The sequence below is a fragment of the Dermochelys coriacea genome, chromosome 1, assembly GCF_009764565.3.
Source record: "Dermochelys coriacea isolate rDerCor1 chromosome 1, rDerCor1.pri.v4, whole genome shotgun sequence".
NCBI classification, from domain to species: Eukaryota; Metazoa; Chordata; order Testudines; family Dermochelyidae; genus Dermochelys; species Dermochelys coriacea.
In genome coordinates this window covers 170,593,398-170,603,720 of record NC_050068.2, presented here as the reverse complement: position 1 = coordinate 170,603,720, position 10,323 = coordinate 170,593,398, and positions in this window count along the sequence as shown.

Below are 10,323 nucleotides of genomic sequence, written 5' to 3'. Positions count from 1 at the left end.
CTCAGCTAACCATCACCGTATGTCTCCTGGGTGCTGGCAGACTTGGTACTGCATTGCTACACAGCAGCTGTTTATTGCCTTTTGGCAGCAGACAGTGCAGCATGACTGGTAGCCGTCATTGACATAGTCCTGGGTGCTCTTTTAACTGACCTTGATGAGGTCGGGGCGCCTGGGCAAACATGGAAGTGACTCAGCCAGGTCATTTCCCTTTTAAGTTTCCTTTCATGGCAATTGAGTCCTACCGGCAGTGCACTGTCTTTTAATCAGCAGCCAGCAGAAGACGATGGCCAATAGTCATACTGCACCGTCTTCTGCTGAGCACCCAGGAGATGACGATGGCTAGCCGTTGTACTGCACAGTCTGCTGCCAGCAAAATGTTTAAAGATAGATGAAGTGGCTCAAAACAAAAAATAGACCAGAATTGTTTTGTATTCATTTTCTCCTCCCTCCCTCCGTGAAATCAACGGCCTTATAAACCCAGTTTTGGTTTATATCCTTGAGGTTTTGAGTTCTATCCTTGAGGGGGCTCTTCAGTTTCTTGCAAAGCCACCCCCTTTGTTGATTTTAATTCCCTGTAAGCCAACCCTGTAAGCCATGTCGTCAGTCACTCCTCCCTCCCTCAGGGCAAAGGCAGACAATAGTTCCAAGCCTTTTTCTGTGCAGACGCCATACCATGGCAAGCATGGAGCCCACTCAGATCACTTTCACAATTAGGAGCACAATAAACACCACAGCACCACTGAATTATCCAGCAGTATGTAGCATCAGAACCTGGCAAAGCGAAACCGGGTGAGTAGGCAACATCAGCGCAGTGACGAGAGTGATGAGGACATGGACACAGACTTCTCTCAAAGCACGAGCTCTGGCAATGTGGGCATCATGGTGCTAATGGGACAGGTTCATGCGGTGGAATGGGGATTCTGAGCTTGGGAAACAAGCACAGACTGGTGGGACCACATAGCGTTGCAGGTCTGGGACGATTCCCAGTGGCTGAGAAACTTTTGCATGCTAAGGGCACTTTCATGGAACTTTGTGACTTGCTTTCCCATGCCCTGAGGCTCAAGAATACCAAGATGAGAACAGCCCTCACAGTTGAAAAGCGAGTGGCAATAGCCCTGTGGAAGCTTGCAATGCCAGACAGCTACCAGTCAGTCGGGAATCAATTTGGAGTGGGCAAATCTACTGTGGGGGCTGCTGTGATGCAAGTAGCCAACTCAATCAAAGATCTGCTGATATCAAGGGTATTGACCCTGGGAAATGTGCAGGTCATAGTGGATGGTTTTGCTGCAATGGGATTCCCTAACTGTGGTGGGGCCATAGGTGAAACCCATATCCCTAACTTGGCACCGGAGCCTTCGAGTAAATAAACCTCAAGGGATACTTTTCAATAGTGCTGCAAGCACTGGTGGATCACAAGGGAAGTTTCACCAACATCAACGTGGGATGGACGGGAAAGGTACATGAGGCTTGCATCTTCAGGAACTCTGGTCTGTTTCAAAAGCTGCAGGAAGGGACTTTATTCCCAAACCAGAAATTGCCATTGTGGATGTTGAAATGCCTAGTTATCCTTGGGGACACAGCCTACCCCTTAATGCCATGGCTCATGAAGCCATACACAGGCAGCCTGGACAGTAGTCAGGAGCTGTTCAACTACAGGCTGAGCAAGTGCAGAATGGTGGTAGAATGTGCATTTGGACGTTTGAAAGCACGCTGGCGCAGTTTAATGACTCGATTAGACCTCAGCAAAACCAATATTCCCACTGTTATTACTGCTTGCTGTGCACTCCACAATATATGTGAGAGTAAGTGGGAGACATTTATGTCAGGGTGGGAGGTTGAGGCAAATCGCCTGGCTGCTGGTTACACACAGCCAGACACCAAGGCGGTTAGAAAAGCACAGGAGGGCACAGTGTGCATCAAAGAAGCTTTGAAAACCAGTTTCATGACTGGCCAGGCTACGGTGTGAACGCTCTGTTTGTTTCTCCTTGATGAAACCCCCCACCCCTTAGTTCACTCTACTTCCCTGTAAACTAACCACCCTCCCCACCTCCCTTCGATCACCGCTTGCAGAGGCAATAAACTTATTGTTGCTTCACATTCATGCATTCTTCATTAATTCATCACACAAATAGGGGGATAATTACCAAGGTAGCCCAGGAGGGGTGGTGGAGGAGAGAAGCACCAGGAGGGGTGGTGGAGGAGGGAAGGACAAGGCCACACAGCACTTTAAAAGTTTAAAACTTTAAAACTTATTGAATGCCAGCCTTCTGTTGCTTGGGCAATCCCCTGGGGTGGAGTGGCTGTGTGGCCGGAGGCCCCCCCACCGCGTTCTTGCGTGTCTGGGTGAGGAGGCTATGGAACTTGGGGAGGAGGGCAGTTGGTTACACAGGGGCTGTAGCGGCGGTCTGTGCTCCTGCTGCCTTTCCTGCAGCTCAACCATACGCTGGAGCATATTAGTTTGATCCTCCAGCAGCCTCAGCATTGAGTCCTGCCTCCTCTCATCACATTGCTGCCACCTTTCAGCTTCAGCCCTCTTTTCAGCCTGCCACTGACTCTCTTCAGCCCGCCACCTCTCCTCCCGGTCATTTTTTGCTTTCCTGCACTCTGACATTGTCTGCCTCCACGCATTCGTCTGTGCTCTGTCAGTGTAGGACAGCATGAGCTCAGAAAACATTTCATCGCGAGTGTGTTTTTTTCGCCTTCTGATCTTTGCTAGCCTCTGGGAAGGAGAAGATCCTGTTATCCTTGAAACACATGCAGCTGGTGAAGAAAAAAAAAGGGACAGTGGTATTTAAAAAGACACATTTTATAGAACAATGGGTACACTCTTTCATGGTAAACCTTGCTGTTAACATTACATACATAGCACATGTGCTTTCGTTCCAAGTCACATTTTGCCTCCCCTCAGCGCATGGCTAGCCCCTCTACCCTCCCCGTGGCTAATAGCGGGGAACATTTCTGTTCAGCCACAGGCAAACAGCCTAGCAGAAACGGGCACCTCTGAATGCGGTTTTGGGATGCATCAGGAGAGGTATTTCCAGTAGGGATAAGGAGGTTTTAGTACCATTATACAAGGCACTGCTGAGACCTCACCTGGAATACTGTGTGCAGTTCTGGTCTCCCATGTTTAAAAAGGATGAATTCAAACTGGAGCAGGTACAGAGAAGGGCTACTAGGATGATCGGAGGAAAGGAAAACTTGTGTTATGAAAGGAGACTTAAGGAGCTTGGCTTGTTTAGCCTAACTAAAAGAAGGTTGAGGGGAGATATGATTGCTCTCTATAAATGTATCAGAGGGATAAATACAGGAGAGGGAGAGGAATTATTTAAGCTCAGCACCAATGTGGACACAAGAACAAATGGGTATAAACTGGCCACCAGGAAGTTTAGACTTGAAATTAGATGAAGGTTTCTAACCATCAGAGGAGTGAAGTTTTGGAATAACCTTCCAAGGGAAGCAGTGGGGGCAAAAGAGCTTTCTGGCTTTAAGTTTCTACTCGATAAGTTTATGGAGGAGATCATATGATGGGATAATGTGATTTTTGGTAATTAATTGATCTTTAAATATTCAGGGTAAATAGGCCTAATCCCCTGAGATGGGATATTAGATGGATGGGATCTGAGTTACCCAGGAAAGAATTTTCTGTAGTATCTGGCTGGTGAATCTTGCCCATATGCTCAGGGTTTAGCTGATTTCTATGTTTGGGGTCGGGAAGGAATTTTTCTCCAGGGCAGATTGGAAGAGGCCCTGGAGATTTTTTGCCTTCCTCTGTAGCATGGGGCATGGGTCACTTGAGGGAGGATTCTCTGTTCCTAGAAGTCTTTAAACCACGATCTGAGGACTTCAATAGCTCAGAGATAGGTGAGGTTTTTCATAGGCATGGATGGGTGAGATTCTGTGGCCTGCGTTGTGCAGGAGGTCAGACTAGATGATAAGAATGGTCCCTTCTGATCTTAGTATCTATGAATCTATGAACGTCACATTAAGAAAACACCCTATTTCAACCAAGTGACCATGAATGATACCACTCTCCTGAGGATAACACAGAGAGATAAAGAACAGATGTTGTTTGAATGCCAGCAAACATATACTGCAATGCTTTGTTCTACAATGATTCCCGACTATGTGCTACTTGCCTGGAGTGGTAAAGTGGATGGAATAAGGCTGCCCACCCCAGAAACCTTTTGCAAAGGCTTTGGGAATACATCCAGGAGAGCTGCGAATGCCAGGGCAAATTAATCATTAAGCATGCTTGCTTTTAAACCATCTATAGTATTTTAAAAGGTACAATCACCAAAGGTCCCTTCTCCGCCTGGTGGGTCTGGGAGGCAGCCTTGGATGGGTTCAGGGGGTACTGGCTCCAGGTCCAAGGTGAGAAACTGTTCCTGGCTGTCGGGAAAACTGGTTTCTCCGCTTGCTTGCAGTGAGCTATCTACAACCTCATCATCATCATCTTCCTCGTCCCCAAAACCTGCTTCTATGTTGCCTCCATCTCCATTGAAGGAGTCAAACAACATGGCTGTGGTAGTGGTGGCTGAGCCCCCTAAAATGGCATGCAGCTCATCATAGAAGCGGCATCTTTGGAGCTCTGACCCGGAGCGGCCATTCGCCTTTCTGGTTTTCTGGTAGGCTTGCCTCAGCTCCTTAAGTTTCATGAAGCACTGATTCGGGTCCCTGTTATGGCCTCTGTCCTTTATGCCCTGGGAGATTTTGACAAGTGTTTTGGCATTTCGAAAACCAGAACAGAGTTCTGATAGCACGGATTCCTCTCCCCATACAGCGATCAGATCCCGTACCTCCCGTTCGGTGCATGCTGGAGCTCTTTTGCGATTCTGGGACTCCATCATGGTCACCTCTGATGAGCTCTGCATGGTCACCTGCAGCTTGTCATGCTGGTCAAACAGGAAATTGAAATTCAAAAGTTTGCGGGCCTTTTCCTGTCTACCTGATCAGTGCATCTGAGTTGAGAGTGCTATCCAGAGCGGTCACAATGGAGCACTCTGGGATAGCTCACGGAGGCCAATACCATCTAATTGTGTCCACAGTTTCCCAAATTCGACCCAGCAAGACTGATTTCAGCGCTAATCCCCTTGTCAGGGGTGGAGTAAGGAAATCGATTTTAAGAGCCCTTTAAGTCGAAAAAAAAGGCTTCGTCGTGTGGAAGGGTGCAGGGTTAAATTGATTCAACACTGCTAAATTCGACCTCAACTCCTAGTGTAGACCAGGGATTTGTGAACAAATGCTGGAATGGTTCTAAAACATCTCTTATTACAGGAAGTGATAAATTCCCCACTTCAAAAGTTTGCAGTAAAAATTATGGTAAAGTCCGTCAAAATGAGACTATTGTCTAAAAGATCCTAAAGATGAAAGGATGAATATTTTGTCATAATGAATACATATACTATATTCCAAGCAGACAATTAAAACATGCATTATCTTTTCTCTACAAGTCCATATAGCTTTATACTAAAAATATGTTTAAGTGACAAATCTAATTACACAAATCTGAAAGTTGAAAGAAACTTTCATAAAATGTATTTTACAAAACAATGTCTAGTAGTTATTTATTTAATGTGAAAACATTTTTCAATACAATAAAACAGCTTCAAGGAACGAAAAAGTAGTTTTATTTAACTGGAAGGAACTGTGTCTATTGTAGATAAAAACAATATTTTGTAGTTTTAGGTAAGGAGGAAAAGTTTCATTCTGATTAAATACATTTCTACATCTATTTTTATAACTTCTGTTTGAATATATTATCTCTTATAGACAATGTATGTTGAGTTTGCCCCTCTAAAATGTGATGGCTTTTCCTATTATGTGAAAGCAATGTATTAATGAATATGTTGAGACTGCGGAGTATATTCACAATTTACCCTTTGTGTTAAAGAAATTATACAGTATATGAAATTACTTTATTATTTGTATTGTGCAGTGCCTAGAAACCACAACCAAGATTGGAGATGCATTGTGATAGGCACAGAAAAACAAACCTATAGTGAGAGAGACTCCCTGCTTCAAAGAGCTTACAATGTAAAAGGACAAGAAACACAAACCAACAGTGGGAGAAAGAATTTCTCATTTTACAGATGGGAAACTGACTTAGTATGTTAACTTGCCACAGAGACTTTACGTTATTTGCACAAGGTCATTCAAGAACTGTCTCAGAGCCGGAAATTAATGATCTCCTGAAACACAGTTGACATGGTGCAGATGGCATATGTCATATTTTCATCAGAAATAAGGCCCTGCAGCTGTGTCTGCTCAGTCTCCTGACAGCCTAATGTGCACCACTGGGCTGCATCAGCTAGACTGTCTGATGGAGTGTCCTGTCTGATAGATTGAGGAAGCTAGCCGGCTTGCTCTTAAGTCCAGCAGCAGTTTGCCGGTTGTTCAAAGCATTGGCTTAGATAGCTTTGTGCCATCCTGTGTCCAGTCCAGCCCAGCCCAGCCTAGCCCAAGGTAATCTACTTTTGACACTGAGCTGACTTAAGCTCTGACTTTTGGATCTGGCATCTGACCTTTGACTCCAGCTTTCACCCTGGGCTTCTATTCCTCCCCACTGACTCTTGCCCAACTACTAGGTAGGAGCACCATGTCCTGGTCCCTAACAACCTTGAATCTGGCCCAAAACATTTAGAAAGGAAGGATGATTTTTCAGTTAAGGTCTGAATATACAGAATTTATTACAAATTGGAAACTGAGGTTGTAAGCTCCTTGGAACAGGACATGTCCTTTTTGTACATTGTACAAGCCCTAACAGACACACACATCTAAGACAAGACACAAATGGAGGCCTTCATGTAAGTCTCCTCCTACACCAGTTTCCCTAGTCTTTAAGTCCACTTTAAGTCCCAGTCACATAAGGCCAGATTCTACCACTCTAACCCATGGTGAGGGGTGCTTTAGCCTTCAATCAGCCTCATTAAAATCAATGGCATTATCTAAGGAACTTTTCAATGCAAGTAAGAGAGGTAAAATATGGTACATAACTATTTAGCATTACAATATAGGTTTGAGCATACACCAGGGCTTTACCCATCCAATGACTCCTTTCATACTGGCCTAATATGCTAGGTTAAAACTAGTAATAAATATCCTTATTAGTCAAATTATCTCTAGAGGTTTAGTATCATGTCAATGCCTCTTAAATATTTTTAGCAAATTAAACTTGTCCTTAAAATGGTAGGGTGGTATTTGCCTTTGTGCTTCATTTCACCCAACACTATACCACATATTGTCCCTCTCCGCAATCGAGATTTTGAAATTACTGCTCTGAAGCTGTCAGAATTACATCATCACAAATACTCTCATTGCACATTGCTCTCATCACAAATACTGTACTTTGTTTTCAAGAAAGAAGATGTTCAAGGATTTTTTTCAATGTGTGTATTTTATTGGTAGAACTCACGTAGTCTTCTATTTCACTTGGGACTCCCCACAAGCTCAAACTCAGGAAAGGATCATGAACCTGGGCTGAGCTTCTGGCTGGTACATAGCTGTAAACATCCCCTCTGACATTCATCCCCAAGCCATATTCATCCTCAACCACTTATTGAGTCATGCCTGCAACTCCTTCATCGTGCTAGTCTTTCACTTGAAGAGGCTATTCCTTGTCCCTCTTCCCCTCCTGCCCCACATTTAACTTTTAGTATGTTTTCTCCCATCACCAGCTTTTCTGTGTATCACACATTCACTAATGGATTTATCTTTGAACATTCCTACACAATAGGTTAGTATTTATCTTATTTCAAAGATGAGGAACTGAGTCATAGGGTGGATTAAGGACTTGTCCAAGGTCACACTAGATGTGGCAGACCCAGGAATTGAACCCTCATTTCTTTAGCATCTAACCATAAGTTTACATATAAGATAATCCTTCCTCACAAGACTGCTGTACACTTAGCACACCCCCCCACTCCCACCACCACCTCAAGGAAGAGAAACTGTATCAGGGGGAAATTTCCAAATCACCTAAGTGATTTAGGGGCCTAAGTCATATTTTCAAAATTGACACAAAATTGCTTGGGAGCTAAATTGTCACCAAAAGTCAATAGTATTTAGGTTCCTTAGAGCCTATGCCACTTTTGAAAACTACAGGATTTAGGCTTCTAAATCCCTTATGGGTTTGGGGAAATTTTACTCTGTCTTAATTTGCAACACAATAGCTGTTTTGCCTCGTCACTTACTGTCGTCAACTATAGCGAAATGGAGTGCTGATCATTGTGTTACAATGGGAAGTATCTGAATCAAAGCAATACCTTCCAATCGTGTAAAGTTCCTCCTACACTTGTTCTTTTTTCATTTCCAGTAAGTGGATAAAAAAAAAAACAAATGTGACATGTTGCTCCCTAGCTAAAGTATTCAAAATTTTTTTCCCTAAATCAGAAATGAAGCTACCATGGCAGCCTAGAGGCCCATAACGAGACTAAGGGCCAGAATTTTAATGGTATTTGGTACCTACTAGGATTTTAAGAATGCCAACATGCCTCTCGCACTGAATGAATAGGAGTTAACCATCTAACTGGATATTCAAAAGTTCATAGACACTTATCTGCATCTTTCAGTGCCTAAGTATCTTAAAAATCCTGTTCCTGGTTCTCTGGAGCTGAATGCTGACGCATCAAAACAAAGCTGAAGGGAAAGCAGAGCAGCCATTTTCCTCACTCTATCAAAACACACAAACAATAGCAGTATTGGCCTGGAGGTTACACTTTTTTCTGCCTACTGGCTAGTCCCATTTAAAGCCATACTATCAATGTGGGAAAACTCTAGAGGCTAATTTTCTTCATGGGAGTGTGTGATGCCTAAGGCCTGGTCTACAATACAGTTAGGTCGACATAAGGTAGCTTATGTTGACCTAACTCTAAGCATCTATGCTACAATGTTGCACCCACAACACTGACCTAATAACTCCACTTCCATGAGAGGCATACCGCTTAATGGATGTAGTTAGGACCATACAGTGTCTGTGTAGGCATTGTGTTACTTACTTCACCTGTTGACAGTGAACCCCTGGGGCAGATGGGGTTCCAGTTGTGAGCCCTGCGCTCCTGGTGAGGATGTGCACCATCTTAAGTTAACTTAATTTTGTAGTGTAGACAGTGGGAGCCGCGATCAGCCGAACCTGTGGACGTGGCAGGTAAACATACTGGCTCGGCCTGTCAGGGAGCTTACCCTGGTGGGCTGCATGTCAAACATTGCTGATCCCTGTGGTAGGCTATATGTCGCCATTCATTATTTAAGTGTAGGGCAGATGTCCAGTGCAAGTATATGGTATATGGCTGCCTGTTCCAGGACTCTATGACCAATTTTCACATCCATTTCATTTTACACTAGTGTCGTTGTATTTGATGAAGTAATGGGTCTGAAAGTAAGGCATAATTTTCACAAAGCGGAGAACATCTTCAAATATGCTTATTTTTTTACTATCTGAATAATTTGATTTATGCTCTGAAATAAACCGAATTCTAGATAATACTCCCATGCTATACTGGAGAGCCTCTCTTCACTGCCTCCACAAAAAAAAGGGTGTGCAAGAAACAATATTCCTACTCAATGCCAAAAAATGGAAGGAGGTACATTTTGAACTATTTCCACTTGAGAAGATAGTGTCAATGTCTCTTCTAAGGCAAGAAAACTCAGATGCAAGGAGATAGCTATTGAAAGCATCCAGAGTTCCAATTAGAGCACACCAAAACCAAAGCAACATTCCCTATTGAACAGGCAGACTGATGTTTTTTCACATATTGCATAGGGATCTAGAGCTAGATCCCTTTTTTATTATTATTATTTTTTATGCACAGGGTGATTAACCATTGGAGCTAACTATCAAGGGAAGTGGTAGATTCCTCATCTCTTGAGGTTTTCAGATCAAGATGAGATGCCTTTCTGAAATATATGCTTTAGTCAAACAAAAACTTGGCTTTGATACTGGAGTAACCAGGAACAAAAACTGATTTAAAGTATTGAAAGTGACATATTGTGAAGTACAGATGCTGAGTTTTACCCATGTTTACATCAAGATGTTCTCAGCAAAAGGTTGTGGTTTAGAGGTAACATAACTATGTCTGTGTATGTCATTTAATCTAAATCATGGCTGCTCAAAAAAAAACCCCTAAAATATCCTTGGCTTGATCCAGAACCCCTCTAAATAACGAGTTCCATTGACATTGATAGGTGCGGATCAGGCCCCAGATAATTATAAATTATCCAAGAACAGATCTCAAAATATTTGCTTATGGTTTGGATCTAGAGTTTTGTGGAAAATAGATTTTTCAGTTCACTGACCATTGCAAAAAATAATGTAAAAAGTCAAACTGA